Genomic DNA, 20454 nt, shown 5'->3' with positions numbered 1-20454 from the left:
TAGGAGAAGATCAGAAAGAAATGTGTGCCCTTGCCATCATCTTGATTCCACCCCTGGACATCCCAGATTTTTTAACATCCACAAAATAAATAAGAAAGAAGTTAAGGAAGTAGATAAAATTTTAGAAGGTAAGTATGAAAGACCTTTGGAGAAAATTGAATGGAGACAGAAAGAAGTATTTTTTTTCTAGATACACATGAAACCTATTAAAAAATTGACAATGTATTAGGGCATAAAAATCTCAAAATCAAATGCATAAAGGCAGAAATAGCAAATACATATTTTCAGCTTACGATGCAATAAAAATCATATGTAATAAAGGGTCAGGGGAAAATAGATAAAAAATTGGAAATTAAACAATCTAAACCTAAAAAAATGAGTGGGTGAAACAACAAATCATAGACACAATCAAAAATTTCATCCAAGAGAATGACAAAAATGAATAACATATCAAAATTTATGGACTGCTGCCAAAGCAGTTTTTAGGGGAAGTTTTATATCTCTTGATGCTTACTTGCAAAAAATAGAGAAAGAAAAGATCAATGAATTGGGCATGCAACTAAAGAAGTTAGAAAAAGAAGAAATTTAAAACTCTCAATTAAATGCCAAATTTGAAATTCTGAAAATAAAAGGGGAGATTAATAAAATGAAAATAAGAAAACTATTGAACTAATAAACAAAACTAAGGTTGGTTTTATGACAAAACCAACAAAATGGATAAACCTTTAGTTAATTTGATTAGAAAAAGGAAAGAAGAAAATCAAATTGTTAGTATCAAAATTGAAAAGTGTGAACTTTCCACCAATGAAGAGAAAATTAGAACAATAATTAGGAACCATTTTACCAACTGTATGCCAATAAATCTGACAATATAAGTGAAATGGTTGAATACTTATAAAAATATAGATTGCCCAGATTAACAAAGGAAGAAATTGCAGAGGGCTGAAACCCCCAAAAGGTATGCTTGAATCAGACAACCGAGCATTTAAGGCTAATTACATATTCTATGTGAGACAATGACTCTATTATGTTTGGATAAATGGCTCTTCTCATAGTTGATGCTTGCTGAATGTTTGGTGTAGCTTTCCTAGGATAGATATCAAGGAATGCTTTCCCCAAATTCTTGCTTTTGTTTCCTCAAAGGAGTAGGTGTTATTTTAGAACATGTGCTATGATCTATTCCCCCCCCCAAAAAAAAAAAAAAAAACCCGCTAGAGCCTTACAAGGGAAGGTTTTTACCCAAGTTTTTTTTTTCTTTTTTTTCCTTTTTTATAGGTGTTAGCAAAACAAAACAGTTTGAAGCTGCTGCCACATGGGCAGCTGATCTATAAGCCTGCTTCTCTTCACCTGGAGTGAATTCCCCTTCATTTAAGAAATAATAGAAACCTCTCTAGGTCCATGGATAGCTGGCAGTAATCATTTTCTCTGCTTACTTAATGGGGAATTGTTTGGGTGTCAAAAGTTCTCTTTCCATATAGCCCTCCATGATCATACAAAACATGAAAAATGCAGTTGAAGACCATATAGATCTTTGATAAGTCAGGGGTCTAGGACTGGGGTTCCAGAGACAGCCCCGCCTTCCATTAACATACAATGTAAAAGACTCTAGGCAGATAAGTTTAATTTTTAGGGTCCTAAAAAAATCCTTAGCCATTTCAGGGCATGATGAGATTGCCTGCTTTCTCTCAAAGAACAAAAACAAAGTGGGAGTGGCCCCAAGTACTTAGGGTAAGTAAGCCCTTTAGATAAAGAAACTCTAGTCCCAGGAAGTAAAAGGGTTAAAAGATATACTAGTAGCAACCAGAAAGTCCTCCAGGGTTGGGCTGCAAATTAAAATATCTACATACTTGTATTGTTTTATATCTCACTGACCACTCTGATTACAGACATTTGCTGTAAGAGGAAAATTCAGGCAAAGATTAGAGGGTGGGGTGAGAGATCAGAATCACTTGGCTACAGGACAAGAAGGAAAGAGGCTGGAGATTCTGGACTGCAGAATCCAGGAGAGATCTTTGGCAAGCTTGCCTACGTCCTTCACTTCTCCCCCTAAAGATCGAGGACTTTAATTCATCCTGACGCTGGCTGACCCTAGAGCCCTCCAGATATCTAGCCTTTATTCTACAGGAAATAAATTAAAGAGTCTCATTTTAGAAAAAGAAATTGAACAAATTATTAATCAACTCTCTAAGAAAAAATCTCCAAGGCCAGATGGATTTACATGTAAATTCTACCAAACATTTAAAGAACAATTAATTCCAATATTATGTAAACTATTTGGAAAAATAGGGAAAGGAGTCCTACCAAATTCCTTTTATGACACAGATATGGTTCTGATATCTAAACCAGGTAAGGTCAAAACAGAAAAAAATTTATAGACCAATTTCCCTAATTGATGCAAAAATCTTAAATACACATTAGTGAAGAGATTATAGCAAGATAATACACCATGGCCAAGTAGGATTTGTACCAAGAAGACAGGTTGGTTCAATATTAGGAAAACTATTAGCATAATTGACTATATCAATATCCAAACTAACAAAAATCAATTGATTATCTCAATAGACACAGAAAAAAGCATTTGACAAAATCCAATACCCATTCCTATTAAAAACATTAGAGAAGATAGGAATAAATAGAGTTTTCCTTAAATTAGTCAGTAGCATCTACTTAAAGCTATCAGCTAACATCATTTGTAACGGGGAGAAACTAGAACCATTTCCAATAAGATCAGGAGTGAAACAAGGTCGCCCACTATCACCATTACTATTCAATATTGTATTAGAAATGTTAGCTTTGGCAATAAGAGAAGAAAAAGAGATTAAAGGAATTAGACTAGGTAATGAGAAAACCAGATTATTACTCTTTGCTGATGATATGATGGTATACTTAGAGAATCCTAGAGAATCAACTAAAATCTACCAGAAACAATAAACAACTTTAACAAAATAAATCCACATAAATCATCAGCCTTTTTATATATTATCAACAAAGTCCAGCAGCAAGAAATACAAAGAGAAATTCCAGTTAAAATAACTGTAAATAATATAAAATATTTGAGAGTTTACCTGCCAAGGCAAAGTCAGGAACTATATAAACAAAGCAACAAAATACTTTCCACAAAAATTAAGTTAGATCTCATCTCTTGGAAAAATCCCAAGAAATTATTTTAGGGCTAGAAATAACAATAACAAAGGTCATCTAGAAGAACAAAAGACCAGGATTTTTATGGGAATTAATGAAAAAATGCAAATGAAAGTGGCCTAGCTATACCAGACCTAAAACTATATTATAAAACAGCAGTCATCAAAACCATTTGCTACTGGCTAAGAAATAGAGTAGTCAATCAATGGAATAGATTAGGTTTACTAACTAAACTAACTAAATAGTTCTTTCTCATTTTTCCCCTTTTTGATCTATTTTTTGTGCAGCATGATAATTATGGAAATATGTATAGAAGAACTGTATGTGTTTAATATATATTGGATTACTTGCCATATAGGGGAAAAGGAGTGGGGGAGGAAGGGCAAAAATATTTGGCACATAAGGTTTTGCAAGGGTGAATGTTGAAAATTATCCATGCAAATTTTTTTGAAAATAAAAAAAATTTAATAAAAAAGTAAAAAAAAAAAAAAAAAGGTGTGGGAAGAGACAAAGGAGGAGAATTGCAGTAGTAGAGCTGGAAATATGGCAAGAGATTATTGGATGGGATGTAACAAATACAGTAGTCTGGGTTGAGGCTGGTTAGATAGAATAGGTAAGGCAAATTTGCATTCAGATACCAATCAAGATGTTTTATTCAATTCAACTAAGTTAGAAACCCAAACCTAAATAGGTTCCTTTTGTCAGGAACTATGCCATGGATTCTGGAGATCTTATGCAGACAGTTCTGTTTAAGTAGGATGAAGGAAGGTGGAATCAAGAGCAAGAAAGATGGTGAGATTGCTTGAGTGGACAAATGGATGAGATATGAAGTATACTTGTTCTGAGGTTGACTACATATATAGCAGGCTAGGCAAGTTTTTACTAAGTCAACAATTAAAATGATAGTTAGAGTTTCAGAACCAAGTAGATTAACTTCCCAAGGATTTGGGGGGAAAGGATTTCACCATTGCTTTCTTAGATCTGAATTTTTTCAATGTAACTTATTTGTTTGACTAATTTTAACATTAATTTTTAATTTATATTATTGTAGTTATTATTCATATCATTCTCCAGGTCTGCTTATATTTCTCTGGATCAGTTCATAAAAGTCTTTCTATATTTCTTTGAATTTCTCATGCTGGTATCTTATGGTATAATAGTATTCATTTACACACACACACACACACACACACACACACACACACACACACCACAATTTGTTATTCCTCATTGTGTTTCCAGGAACCTGTCCTGTTACTGAGTTTTTGCTACTAGGTTCATCCTCCTGTGATGTTTAGAGAATAACATTTTATGTCACTTCACATATTTGGTTTCAAATTTTCCTTCAAATAATAATAATAATATTCCTAATAATAATAATAATAATAATAATAATAATGAATACACTGAATTTTGTATCATAATAGTGCTTAAAGAATTCAAAGAACAGAAAGGTCATAAATTAACAAATGTTCATGAAGTGAATTCAAATATAAACTCTGTAAAGCTTGAAATGTTTTATATTTGTGAATATTTGGCAACAATTATGACAACAATTAATGAATAATATTTTTAAAGAATCATTAGGGCACTGTGCATTATAGAGGAAAAGAGTTTTCTTACTCATTGCCAAATTATTATTTAAAATGTGTTCCAGGGGTCAATTTCTAATATTGGGGGAAAAACTTTTATCTCTATCTGTCTGTCTATCCATCTATCTAATTCTCTACCTATCTAACTTCATTGTTCAATTGTTTCAGTCATGTCTGACTCTTTGTAACCCCATTTGCAGTTTTTTGGGCAAAGTTGCTGAAGTAATTTGCTATTTCTTTCTCCAGCTCATTTTGCAGATGAGGAAACTGAGGCAAATTTAAGTGACTTGCCCAGAGTCACATACTAGTATGTATGTAAGACCTGAATTGAAGTCAGGAAAATGACTCTTCCTGATCCAAGGCTGGGATTCTATTATGACACCTAGCTGCATATGTGCACCCCCACACACATGTAATCATACACATGTGTATATGCACACATATATACATGTGTACACAAATGTACATATATGAGCTCAAATTGTTTGGACTCAAAGAAAGAATTTGCTGCTACGTCTGGCTAACTCTGTATCAAAGTCACAGCTTGAAAATATAGATTTTCTTCATAGAAATAATATACTCAAGAGTTGGATGCTCATCTAATCTAATTCTACCTGAAGAATAAATATCCTGGTCAACATTCCTGATACATATTTCTATGATGTCAGTTTGAAAGTTTCTAGTGACATGGAATTCAGTACCTTATGAGACCTATTATTCTATTCTATTTCAAGACAGCTGTAACAGGGAAAGAATTCCTTTTTCTGTTGAGCCTAAGATCTGTTTCCTATTAACTTCTACCCATTAGGTTTATTTCTATCCTTTGAGATCAAACATAAAAAATATAAACCCAGTCTTATATGACAACCTTTCAGATATTAAAAAAACGGTGAAGCCATCCTTCTTGTCTTCTCTTCTCTGGACCAAATGTAACTTAAACAGGGAATTGTCCTGTGAACATCCAGAAGTTGTGAGCATCCTTGATACAACAGGCAGTCTATGTAAGCCGTTGGTGATCTTCAGAATATATACAGGCATTCCAGTCACTCCTCCATTATTACAGTAGTCAACTTTAACTGATCCTTTATGACATGATGTAATACTCTCCCATCATCCTATTCTGGAAATGTTTGAGTTAATATCTCTCCTAAAATGTGGTACCTAGAACTAAGTACAATACTCCAAATGTGGTCTAATAGAACAGATTACAGTGGAGCATTTTTCTTTTCTTATTCTTATGCTGTGCCATATTTTTATTAATATATCCTAAGATTTTGGGTGCCATCACTCAGCTGATTTATATTTTAGTATTCAGGTACATTAATCATGGCAGGTTATAATGAATAAGCCTGACTCAAACTTATATGAACTGATGCTAAGTGAAGTGAGTAAAACCAAAAGAACATTATACACAATAATAACAAGATTATGTGATGATCAATTCTGATGGACATGACTTTTTTTCAACAACAATGTGATTCAAGCCACTTCCAATAGATTTGTAATGGAGACAGCCACCTTCATCCAGAGGAAGGACTATGGGGACTGAATGTGGATCACAACCTAGTATTTTCACCTTTGTTGTTGTTTGTTTGCTTGTTTTTTTCTTTCTCATTTTCCCCCTTTTGATCTGATTTTTCTTGTGTAGAATGACAAATGTGGAAATATGTTTAGAAGAATTGCACATTTTTAACCCATACTGATTGCTTGCTGTCTAGAGGAGGGGGTAAAGAGGAGGAATGGAGAAAAGTTTGGGGTACAGACTTTTTGAAAAGGTTAATGGTGAAGATTATCTTTGCATGTATTTTGAAAAATTAAAAAATTATTATTATAAAAATTTGAAATTTTCCTTTCATTTTAAAAAATAGTATTTTATTGATTCTTTTAATTTTTATATCAGTCATCTCAGGATTTCCCTCTTCTCTCCAAACAAAATGAAAACACTAATAGATTCAAGGATTACATCTAACAATTTACACAATGTTCTACATGGGTGCTTCCTCACCTCTTGACCAAAAAAGAGGCCATTTCCTTATCTCCTGTCTAGAGCCAACTCTGAGTATGACTTTCCCTTGAGGTAACCACACAGGCTCTCAGTGAACACTGATTTCCTTTGTAAAGTATTTTCACACCACCCCCTCTGATCTGTCCTAAGATTTTACTGGCAATTTAAATCAATCTCACTGGCTTACAATTTTCAGAATAAATTTTTTTCCTATCTTTGAAAAGGGGATGTTTGCCTCTCTTTAGGCTTCTAGCACCTTTCCCATTCTTTCCAATTCCTCAAAAATCACTTTAAGTCATTTAGCAATCACTTGTCCAAGTTCTTCAGTACTCTAGGACAGGATTCATTTCATGTTGGTGACTTTGAACTCATTTAAGGCATTGTGAGCTCTCTATCTCCTTGGTCACCCTAAGTTTTGATTTCCTCAGTCATTTTTGTTCTATTTTTCCCAGGCTGAAGAAGATTGTTCTTAGTAGAGTGGAGAAAGGATCTACATACTTGTAATTTCTTCTCCATGACACCGATGCTTTTGTTTTCTAAGATTAGGCTTTGAGGAATCTTTTCCCAGCCTAATGCTTTGGTCATCTTGCTATTGTTGCTACTGCTTTAAATGAGATTTCACTCGGGCTGTCTTTTGCTCTCTCTTTTTCTTCCCCCTCCCTTCCTCTTCCTCTCTCTCTCTCTCTTCTCTCTTCTCTCTCTCTTCTCTCTCTCTCTCTCTCTCTCTCTCTCTCTCATTCTCTCTCTTTCTCTCTCTCTCTCTCTCTCTCTCTCATTGTCTCTCTCTTTTTCTCTCTTTCTTTCTCTCTTTCTTTCTCTCTCTCACTTTCTCTTTCTTTCTTTCTCTCTTTCTTTCTCTCATTCTCTCTCTCTCATTCTCTCTCTCTTTTTCTCTCTTTCTTTCCCTCTTTCTTTCTCTCTCTCTCGCTTTCTCTTTCTCTATTTCTGTTTCTCTCATTCTCTCTCTCTCTCTCTCATTCTCTCTTTTTCTCTCTTTCTCTCTCTCTCTCATTCTCTCTCTCCTTTTCTCTCTTTCTTTCCCTCTTTTTTTCTCTCTCGCTTTCTTTCTCTTTCTCTATTTCTCTTTCTCTCATTCTCTCTTTCTCTTTTTCTTTCTTTCTCTCTCTCTCATTCTCTCTCTTTTTCTCTCTCTCTTTCTCTCTCTCATTGTCTCTCTCTTTTTCTCTCTTTCTTTCCCTCTCTCTTTCTTTCCTCTCTCTTTTCTTTCTCTCTCTTTTTCTTTCTCTCTCTTACTTTCTCTTTCTCTTTCTCTATTTCTCTTTCTCTCATTCTCTCATCTCTCTCTCTCTCATTCTCTCTTTTTCTCTCTCTCTCTCTCTCTCTCATTCTCTCTCTCCTTTTCTCTCTTTCTTTCCCTCTTTTTTTCTCTCTCGCTTTCTTTCTCTTTCTCTATTTCTCTTTCTCTCATTCTCTCTTTCTCTTTTTCTTTCTTTCTCTCTCTCTCATTCTCTCTCTTTTTCTCTCTCTCTTTCTCTCTCTCATTGTCTCTCTCTTTTTCTCTCTTTCTTTCCCTCTCTCTTTCTTTCCCTCTCTCTTTCTTTCTCTCTCTCTTTTTCTTTCTCTCTCTTACTTTCTCTTTCTCTTTCTCTCCTCTCTCTCTCTCTCCCCCCCTTTCCTTTCCTTCTCCCTTTCCTTTCCTCCCCCCACTCTCTCTTTCTCTTTCTTCCCCCCCCCTCCCTCTTTCTCAAAGAAACACACAGACAAGTATTTTGTTAACTATAAGTAATACTGGTGGCAGTTTCAGGGAGTTGAGAGAGGTCACAGAAAACCTTTGTATTCCCTTCTTATCTCTTTTCTTCCTACTTACATTTCAGGTTTGTTCCTACTTGCTCAATCCTATCTGCTGCAACTAATAGGTATAGAAAGGAATCTATTGCTGGTGAGTTTTTTAACTCATGTGATCTGAAAATATTGGCCAGGTGCCAAATGGACTATTAAGAATTGGGGTCTAAAAGGAATATTCTCTTTCAGATCTTTTTTGTTGTAGAGTTGGAGGGGGGAGAATAGGATAAGCAGGCTATGAAACATCTTTTGGATCTTGTTTTTGCCTCTACTTGCTGCAAGTTGGAGGGTTTGCTGCATCACTTTCAGTATTCAAGAGACTTGGGATCCTTTTCTGATTCATTTATCATTTTTTTCATTACATTAATTTTGTTTGATCTCAATGAAAGTACATGTAAATATGAAAGCAATGCCCCAGTCTCCCTGGTGTTTATTTACATTTTTCTAAATAGGTATCTTTTCTGCTCTAGTAAATGGCAAAGTCCTAAGTATCAAGGGTCTTTTTACCCATAATTCTCAGGGCCCTGTGCACTCAGACACAGAATGTCCCAGGGATAATGAAAGGCTCAGACAATAGAAGGATGCTTCTTGTGTCACTAAACATGTGCCAATAAGACCTAATTGTCTAGCCTTTGTGTGTATTCTTTAACTTGAGTCTCAAGTTATTCACAATTTGTTCTTAGAATTTCAAGATTTTCATAGAGAAAGAAGAAAAAGGTAATAGTTTTACTACCCCAACCACTTTCTTAGGATATTAGTTAGTCAATATGCATTTATTAAGTTCCTACTATGTGATGGCAGTATGTTAAACCCTGGGAATATTTTTTTTAAAAGGCAAAAACCAATCCCTGCCTTCAAGGAGCTTACAATCTAATGGGAGAGACAACAGAAAAAGTAACTGAAAAGCGGGGTGGGAATTGAAGAGGTGAAAAGGGAAATAATCAGACTGGATTGATGATGAAGATCTGAAATCAGATCCTTCAACAGGGGATCTTGGAGGAATTCTCTGATGCTTACCTTTTACTTTCTCTAATCAGAAGGATGGAGTGGCCATCCTAAGGGGCAGGACAACCTGAGGAGGCATAAGTTTCAGAGTTTATGTTATTCAGGAAAATGAGTATTTGGAAATGCTGAAATATACATGAGCAGCTAAGTAAAAAATGACTAAAACAAACAAAGAAACAAGTATTACTCCACCATAGTAAGGTCTTATAATGATAGCTAGCATTTATATAATACTTTAAGATTCAAAAAGTACTTTACAAATTATCTCATTGGCTACTAACCTGGGAGGTAAATGCTATTATTACCACTCTCCCATTTTACATATGTGGAAACTGAGGCAGGCAGAGGTTAAGTGGCTAGGCCAGAGTCAGAGCTAGTAAGTGTCTGAGGCCTTATTGAACTTGGGTCTTCCTAACTCCAGGCCCGATACTCTATATTCATTTATCCTTAGCTGTCTCATAATATGATTGTTTTATATTTTGTCACATATTGTCTTTCTTCTTATGAACACACTCAGTAGTACAGTTATAGTTGAAGGACTAGTTTAAGAATACTAACCCAGATGTCTGTTTTTTTTTTTTTTTTAACTTTTAGATCTTTTCCTCAGGCAGCCTCAGACTGAGAGAGAAGCTAGTCACATCATTAGAACTATTGTCAGAAATGCTTGCTTTTCTGGTCTCCTAGTTCAGTAGTTCTGACTTCTGGATAGTAGTAACCTTGAACAGGGACTATGTGATTTACCTCGTTCCCTTGTGCCTTTTACAGATGCTTAGTAAATATTTGATATATTGAATTCAAAGACTAGTAGTCTTTTTAGTAGACTGGCTAGTGGTTTGGATGTTATGTATATATAGTTGATATTATAAAAATGAAAGGCACTTAATAGCATATAGCATATAGACTCTTGTCAACACTCTCATAAATATTATTTATGTAAGGAACATTTTCCCCCCATTCCCATGCATGCTTCTTACTTTATATGTGACCCAGATCTGCCATTTTTATCTGGATCTGGAGCATCTTTAGATATAAAATTTGTTGCAGTAACTTCAAATCATGGAATTCATCTATAAAGCTCATGGTCTAAAATGTTAACAGAAAATAATTGTGATGTTAACAAAAGAAAGCATTTATCATCTTTTCTTTCCCCTAGTATTTTCTTGTATCACTAGAAAAGAACTGGAAAGTAAATCTTGAGGACTTCATAGATGTGACTAATATTAAATTTTAGTGAGAAGTTCCTTCCATCAACTCAGATATCTTTTTTTCATTGTTGTCTACCCAATTAAATACATATATTTTTTTCATGATAACTAAATCATTATACATTAGCAAAGACTTTTCATGTTCTGCTCTTTTCCTAGAGTAGGTAACATTTCAGTTTTAGAATTGCCAAATACTTTTAGATATTTACTAACCATTTGAATCATATTTTATATAGCATAAATTTCAATATTTTAAATATCCAAAATCAAGGTTAATGATGTATAACTCTATTTAATAACAGATACGTATAAATTTTTTTTCTTTCTTTCCTCCCTCCTTCCTTTCCTTTTTTCCTTCCTTCCTTCCTTCCTTCCTTCCTTCCTTCCTTCCTTCCTTCCTTCTTTCCTTCCTTCTTTCTACTGTATCATACTACTAGAATATACTATCTGATACCAATTACCAGATGTAGAAGATGATTTACAAAGAGAGTAAGCAGAGTGGTAGAATTAGAACAACACTGGCTTTAGATTCAGAGAAGATGAGTTCAAGTCCTAGCTCTGCCATTCACTACCTGTGGGATCCCGGCCAATTTTTTCAATATTCTGGTTCTCAGTTTCTTCATTTATAAAAATGACAAGGTTGGATAAAGTGAGTTCTAAAGTGCCTTCTAGCTTTAAATCTGGGATTCTCTGATCATATGAAAAGAACTGTCCAAGGTTTCATCATTAGCTAATATTACTAGACCTAAAATTAGAACTCAGATCTCTTGAGTCATTTGCTCATTTATCTATTCAATAAATATTCATTAAGTACTAACACTGAGTAAATCAATGGGCTTTCAGTGTAGGGCTTTTTATGCCCTAGGATACCTTGTCTTTACTGCAAAGCCATATGGTCTGATATAAAATGGAAAAATAAAAGGAACACATGACAATAGGTATGCATATGTGTGCATAATAATGGCAGCTAGGCTCTCATTCAGCAATTAGCATGCTGACATTTGACAAATTCTCCAGGCATTTCTATAAATTCCTCCTAGCATTCTCTTCATTTTAGTCCAGCAAGGCATTCACATTTTTCATTCCTCAGATACATAATGACATCCAAATTTTTTTTTCAGGTTATTTTATTTTTTTAAATACGTTTTTATTTACAAGTTATATGCATGGGTAATTTTACAGCATTAACAATTGCCAAAACTTTTGTTCTAATTTTTCCCCTCCTTCCCCCATCCCTCCCCTAGATGGCAGGTTGACCAATACATATTAAATATGTTAAAGTATAAATTAAATACAAAATAAGTATGCATGTCCAAACAGTTATTTTGCTGTACAAAAAGAATTGGACTCTGAAATAGTGTACAATTAACCTGTGAAGGAAATCAAAAATGCAGGCGGACAAAAATAGAGGGATTGGGAATTCTATGTAATGGTTCTTAGTCATCTCCCAGAGTTCTTTCACTGGGTGTAGTTGGTTCAATTCATTACTACTCCATTGGAACTGATTTGGTTCATCTCATTGCTGAAGATGGCCAGATCCATCAGAATTGATCATCATATAGTATTGTTGTTGAAGTATATAATGATCTCATTTTAGACCCTGGAAAAAGTGGATTCAAACTTAACACAATTTCTATGTAACATTGGTCTCACCAAGTTATGGTTTTTTTAAAAATTTAATTTTTTAAAATTATTAAAGCTTTTTATTTCCAAAACATATGCATAATTTTCAACATTCATCCTTGCAAAACCAATTTTTCCCCTCTGTTCCCCATTCCTTCCCTTAGAAAGCAAGCAATCCAATATATGTTAAACATGTGCAATTATTCTACATATTTCCACAAGTATCATGCTGTACAAGACAAATCAGATCAAAAAGGAAAAAAAAATGAGAAAGAAAACAAAATGCAAGCAAACAACAACAAAAAGAATGAAAATATTATGTTATGATTCACATTCAGTTCCCATAGTGCTTTATCTGGATGTAGATGGTTCTCTTCATCACACTGGAATTGGCCTGAATAATTTCATTGTTGGAAAGAGTCATGTCCATCAGAATTGATCATTGTATAATCCTATTCTGCTCACTTCATTCAGCATCAGTTCATGTAAGTCTCTCCAGGCCTTTCTGAAATCATCCTGCTGATCATTTCTTATAGAACAATAATATTCTATACTTATTCAGCTATTCTCCAGCATCCACTAAGTTTCCAGTTTCTTATGAATACAAAAAGGGCTGCCACTAACATTTTTGCACATGTGAGTCCCTTTCCTTCCTTTATCTCTTTGGAATACAGGTCCAATAGAGACACTGCTGGATCAAAGGATATGCACAGTTTGATAACTTTTTGAGCATAATTCCAAATTGCTCTCCTGAATGGCTGGATCAGTTCACAGCTCCACCAACAATGAATCAGTGTTGACCTTTTCTTTGAATAGGATTAGGTGTGGGTCAATGCCTAGTTTTTGCCATATTAATTTCCAATTTTCCCAGCAATTTTTGCTGGAGTCTTTGGATTTGTCAAACACTAGATTACTATAGTCATTGACTTATTTAGTTAATTTAGTTAGTAAACCTATCTATTCCATTGATTGACTACTCTATTTCTTAGCCATTACCAAATGATTTTGATGATTGCTGCTTTATAACATAGTTTTAGATTTGGTATAGCTAGGACACTTTCATTTGTAATTTTTTTCATTAATTCCCATGAAAGTCCTTATCTTCTGTTCTTCCAGATAAACTTTGTTATTAATTTTTCCATCTCTAAAATAATTTCTTGGGAGTTTGATTGTTATGGCATTGAATAAGTAGATTAATTTAGGTAGTGTTGTCATTTTTATTATATTAGCTCAGCTCATGAGCACTTGATATTTTTCCAAGATATTAGATCTAATTTCATTTTTGTGAAAAGTTTTGTAATTGTGTTTATATAGTTCCCGACTTTGCCTTGGCAGGTAGACTTTCAAATATTTTATATTATCTACAGTTATTTTAAATGGAATTTCTTTTTGTATCTTTTGTTACTGGACTTTGTTGGTAATATATAAAAATGATGATGATTTATGTGGATTTATGTTGCTAAAGTTGTTTATTGTTTCTGGTAGGTTTTAGTGGATTCTCTAAGTATACTATCATATCATCTGCAAAGAGTGATAATCTGGTTTTCTCATTACCTATTCTAATTTCTTTAATATCTTTTTCTTCTCTTATTGCCAAAGCTAACATTTCTAATATAATGTTGAAGAATAATGGTGATAGTTGGCAATCTTGTTTCACTCCTGATCTTTTTGGGAATGGTTCCAGTTCCTCTCCATTACAAATGACATTAGCTGATGGCTTTAAGTAGATGCTATTGACCATTTTAAGGAAAACTCCATTTATTCCTATCCTCTCTAGTATTTTTAATAGGAATGAGTATTGGATTTTTTCAAATTTTTTTTTCTGTATCTATTGAGTAATAATATGATTTTTTTTAGTTTGGTTATTGGTATAATCAATTATGCCATTGGGGATAACTTGCTGTAATCTCTTTTGCCAATGATTTATTTAAGATTTTTTTTTTGCGTCAATATTCACTAAGGAAATTGGTTTATAGTTTTCTTTCTCTGCTTTGATCTCACCTGGTTTAGGTATCAGCATCATATCTGTGTCATAAAAGGAATTTGGTAGGACTCCTTTTTTTCCTATTTTTCCAAATAGTTTGCATAATATTGGAATTAATTGTTCTTTAAATGTTTGGTAGAATTCACATATAAATCCATCTGGCCTTGGAGATTTTTTCTTAGGGAGTTGAATAGTTTGTTCAATTTATTTTTCTAAAACGGGACTCTTTAAGTAATTTATTTCTTCCTCTGTTACTGTGAACAAGCTATATTTTTATAAATATTCATCCATTTCACTTAGATTATCAGATTTATTGGCATACAGTTGGGTAAAATAATTCCTAATTGTTACTCTAATATCCTCTTCATTGGTGGAAAGTTCACACTTTTCATTTTTGATACTAATAATTTGATTTTCTTTTTTCCTTTTTCTAATCAAATTAACTAAAGGTTTATCCATTTTGATGGTTTTTTCATAAAATCAATTTTTAGTTTTATTAGTTCAATAGTTTTCTTATTTTCAGTTTTATTAATCTCCCCTTTTATTTTCAGAATTTCAAATTTTTATTTAATTGGGAGTTTTTAATTTGTTCTTTTTCTAGCTTTTTAGTTGCTTGCCCAATTCATTGATGGTCTCTTTCTCTATTTTATGCGAGTAAGCATCTAGAGATATAAAATTTTTTCTAAGAATTGCTTTGGTTGCATAAATTTTGATATGTTATCTCATTATTGTTATTCCCTTGTTTGAAATTATCGATTGTATCTATGATTTGTTGTTTCACTCACTCATTCTTTAGGATTAGATTATTTAGTTTCCAATTAATTTTTGGTCTATTTTCCTCTGGCCTCTTATTGCATGTAATTTTTAATGCATCATGATCTGAAAAAAAATGCATTTACTGTTTCTGCCTTTCTGCATTTGATTTTGAGGTTTTTATGCCTTAATACATAGTCAATTTTTGTATAGGTTCCATGTATTGTCTAGAAAAAATTATATTCTTTTCTGTCTTTATTCAATTTTCTTTAAAGGTCTACCATACCTAACTTTTCTAGACTTCTATTTACCACCTTAACATCTTTCTTATTTATTTTCTGGTTTGCTTTATCTAGTTCTGAGAAAACAAGGTTGAGATCCTCCATTAGTATAGTTTCCCTGTCTTAATTCTTTTTATAGTTCTCGTAATTTCTCCCCTAGGAATTTGGATGCTCTATCACTTGTCACCAAGTTATTTTAAATGTGGAATAGCTGCTACTGATAGGCTAGGTCAGAAAAATCATTATGTCAGGCATCAAGGGTAGATTGGCTGTCTGTTAATTCGATAATGGATATTCTCCTGTACCTCTCCTGGCATAGAAAGGCTCTTTTTTCCTTTTAAAAATTACAGGCTTGTAGTTACAGCTTTATTACTGATCCTCACAAAATATAAGAACTAAACGATTAGAGAGGGAAGTTAGGCTGGAGAAGGGATATCCAGGGTGAGAAGAACATAAAGAAAATTGAATGTTCCAAGGCAAGGAGGTTCAAAGTCCTAAGGGAATTTTCTGAGTGAGATAGCAGCTGAAACATGGTGGCTATATCTTGAAAAGGAGCAGAGCTAATAGGGGAATGAAAGAGACTCTACCTAATCCAAATTAATGAAAGAATATGTGTATATATTCTTAAGGTCTCCAGCATACTTCTATTACATATCATAATGTCTTTCTAGAAGGATTCCCCCTAGTCTTTTCCTAGAGGATTGCAGCAGTACTCTTTTACATATATATGTTGTCTACCCCTTTTCCAGATTGAATGTAAGCTTCTTGAGAGCAGGGTCTGTTTTTTTTCTTTCTTTGTCTCTTCAGTGTCTAACGTGGTTCCTAACATACAGTAGGTTCTAAATTGTTGTTTTTCATCCTTTGTTCTCAAAGAGGACTAATGATATCCTAAGCATGTTGTTTTGACTTAAAGATGGATTAGATTTGGGGGCTTGGATGGGCTCTTAATAAATTATTGTTGACTGATTGCTCATCAGAGTTGAGAGCCCATGACACTTTCTTTTTAGTTTCCAAATTCTACAATCAAAGATAATCTGACTGATTTGACTGGGGAAAGGAGTCAGGATTTCTGAATCCTAACCCATTCATTTATTTATCAAATATAACCCTTTACTTTTCCTGAGTGTTTTTGGAAAATTTATTTATTTCAGATTTCTTATCTATCAAGTAAGATGAATAAAATACATCCATTTCAAAGTATTTTCAAATCTGAATAAAAAGATCCTGCTCTGAAGGAACAACATCCTGCTGAGTTTCTGATCAGGAAGTTTATAATGTATTGCTTATGTTGAAATTTTGTAACAATGGTTATTTTATAGTAAGCTAGCTAAAACATTTCTTGTTGGGAAGAAGTTACTTATGTTATATATATATATGTGTGTGTGTGTGTGTGTGTGTATGTATATCTATATATGGTATATTTCATATATATGTATATATGGTATATTTCATCATATAATATGCATGTTATTATATAATAAATATGCATTAATGTATACTAAATTGGTACATATTATAGATACAAATGTTAGATTTCAAACTCCCTTCTCATGTTGTCTTCTTTCCCTTGGTAGAATAAAACTTTTTGAGGGTGGGGTCTTATTCATTCTTTATCTTTATTTTCCCAACACCTAACATAGAACCTAACACATAGGAATCACTTAAAAGCTTGTTGAATTATTGACTAGCGATCATGTGAAGTATTTTCTCTGTACACTAAACACTGGGGAAAGTTAATAAGCTTCTTTAATAAACTTCTTAAAATAGCTATTTGTCTAAAGAATTGTTTGATGCTCATATTTTTCAGTTATGCCTATTACCAGCTCAGAGGCTCATGTGTTTGTACAGGTAAACTTTTAGTTCCCATGTATGATAAAACATCCTACTAAAAAATCCTAGTATTTGCTTCAGAGAGTATTTTACCTTTGCTAGGAAGCATTCTATGAACATTTTATTCTTCCACATGAGCTCTGCAAGAAGTCAGTTAATATATGATCTTTACACACTTATTAAAAAATCCCAGCATCTTAAGTTAATTGCTTGGGCATTTTCATTGATGGATGTGAATGTTTTAGCTGATGTTAGTTTTACTTCTCAAGCAAACATGCTGGCTAAAATAGCCACATGGAGTTTTATTTTGTCAAACAAAATATAAAGATCACAAATAGTTGCTTAGTGTAAGAGCCCTGTACTAAGAAACAGTAGACTTCGGTTCTGCCACCTACTATCCAGGCATTGAACCTCTGACCCTCAGTTTTTTCATTAAAAAAAAAAAAAAAGGATAATAAAATCTGCTCTGCCTGTTTCATGAGATTTTTTTTCTCTTTACTGAGGTTTCAATAAAATGTTGTGTTTTTAATACTGAGTTCTTTCAATTCTAAATTCTCTCCACCTTTCCCCACCCAATGGGGCATCTCCATTTTCTTGTCTTCCCATTGAGAAAGCAAAAAAAAAAAATTACAAATGTTACAAAATTATGTTATCATTAGTAAGCTGAGTCTCATAAAACTTACGTTTGACTAGATTGATTTCATCCACTGGTTACATGTATGGCATTGAGAAAATCAAGTCAACAAGCACTTATGAAACATTTACCATGTACCAAGAATTGTACTAAATAATGAGGAAACAAATACAAGCACCTATATCACTGACATTAGGGGTTCTTAGTCTTTTTGTGTCATGGATCCTAGAAAAGCCAGTGGGTCACTTCTTAGAATATTATTTTTAAATACATAAAAATATGTAGGATTATAAGTGAAATAAATTATGCTGAAATTCAGTTATAAAGACATTTAAGTAACACAATAGATGATGTGTGGCCTGAAATTGGGAAGGCTCATCTTCCTGAGTTCAAATCTAGCCTCAGACACTATCTAAGTGACCTGGATCAGTCACTTAAACCTGTTTTCCTGTTTTCTCATCTGTAAAATTCTCCTGGAGGAGGAAATGACAAAACATTCTAGTATCTTGGACAAGAAAACCCCAAATGATCTCATGAAGAGTCAAAAATGACTGAAATGATTAAAAAAATAAATGAAATTATGATAACATAATTATCAAAATAATAAAAAATAAACTTGTGGCCCTCCGAAATCAATTCATGTACTTCAGTTTTTAAAAATCCCTTACATCTGTCTATCATAGCTATCATATTCTATCTATCTATCTATCTATCTATCTATCTATCTGTCTATCTGTCTAATTGCCACAGTTTATTTAGTTACCCTCTAACCTTACAGCATTTAGCTCTTTCCCAATTTTTAGCTGTTACTAATAGCTATAAACATCTTTTGTATAGATAGTTCTTTTTTTTTTCTCTTTTTAATTACTTCCTTGGGAGAAGCCCCACTTTTAATAGAGATCACCATAAGGAGTTCAAGGGCTATTATAATCTGAACTCCTTGTGATGCTCTGCCATCAGGAGTGTTTCTAATTGCCCTGTTATGCCTGTGTAGGCTTCCTGACTAATCCTTTTATCACTCTTAGATGTTCCTCTGCTTAAATAGAGCTTACTAAAAATAATCTCATATAAAAATATGTGCAGGGAGTTTTCATAAGAAATTTATTGTGAATTTAGCTTTAAATAATTAGATCAGTGACTTCAGGAAATATGCAACAATCTCAAGGAAGGCCTTAAGTATACTGGGAGGATGCTTTGAGGAAACTTTCTGGGAGAACACAGACAGCAACCACATAAAGTAAGCAGACATGGTTGGATTATAATCAAGAAATATTAACTATGTCAGGGAGATTAGAGGAGTTCTAAATATTGAGGAATAAAATAAATTACATTAGTCTATTTAACTAGCTGGGCTAGGTGGTGCCATAGTGCCCAAAGTACTGGGCCCCTGGGTCAGGAAGGCCTGAGTTTAAATCTGCCTCAGAAACTTCCTAGCTGTGTGCCTTCTCTTTTTGCTTCATTTTTCTCATCTATAAAATAAGTTGGAGAAGAAAATGGCAAACTACTTCAGTATCTTTGCCAAGAGAACTCCAAATGAGGTCATAAAGAGTTGGATATAACTGAACAACATATCAGTTAATTAAACTTTTGGAAGGACTTTCAACATTTAGAGAAGTTTCTCAATACCTTATGTATTATACCTCTTTATCTCCCTTCTTCCCAGTCCCTCCTTGACTTTTTCAAATATTCTAGTTGTTCTTTACCCCTAACAGCAACTGATAGCCATCCTTGATCTTTCCATTTGCTCTTTAAGTCATATGCAATTTAGATTTTTAAAACAAATTCTGATATTCCATTTTTAAAAACCAAATATCATTACTGGCAGACTGGAGATGTTCAAAAGTTGGCTTTTATGAGAGCAAGCAACCTAGTGTAATGTTCAGGCTAGCTTTCTGGAATTAAGGAGTGCAGGAGGCAGGAGAGCCACCAGAAGGATGGTCAAAAATGGAATATCTCTTTTCCAGTCCTTCTCAGCCCTTAAATACTTCATTACAACCCATTATGCTGTACATATACACTATGTATGTGTGAACTAGAGAACTATTACATCACCATTACCAAAGAACCATCATCTCATCAATTCCACTGAGTTAACACCTTGCAAGTATCCATATTTTAAGTATACTTCTCTAGCGGTCAGCCCTTTACAACCTAGTATCATTGAAAAGATGCTACAGTTTCCCATATGCTATACAATACCATAACTTTTTCAAGAGATATCATTTAAAACCCAGTCAGTCTATTAGTCAACAGATATTTGTTAAGCACTTATTAGATTCCAGTGCTATTCTAAGTGTTAGGAATACAAAGAAAGAAAAAACACAATCCCTGTCCAAGGGAAGGCATTCCAATGGAGGAAGAGCCATGCAAATATGTATGGTATTTGGAATATATTTGGTATAAATAAAGAATAATCTAAGGGAAATCTGAGTTTTGAAAGAATTAGGGATGCTCAAAGTTGTGGGTGAAAAGAAGTTGCCAATTCAAATTGGCAGCCATAGGTGACACAACAGGCAAATGTAGCTGAATTATATAAAATATTCCCTATAGGGTGAGGATTTATATAAGAAATAGAAAAACAGAAAGGAGTCTACTTGG

Source organism: Antechinus flavipes, chromosome 3, assembly GCF_016432865.1.
Source record: "Antechinus flavipes isolate AdamAnt ecotype Samford, QLD, Australia chromosome 3, AdamAnt_v2, whole genome shotgun sequence".
Taxonomy (NCBI): domain Eukaryota; kingdom Metazoa; phylum Chordata; class Mammalia; order Dasyuromorphia; family Dasyuridae; genus Antechinus; species Antechinus flavipes.
Note: the sequence above shows the minus strand (reverse complement) of the source record.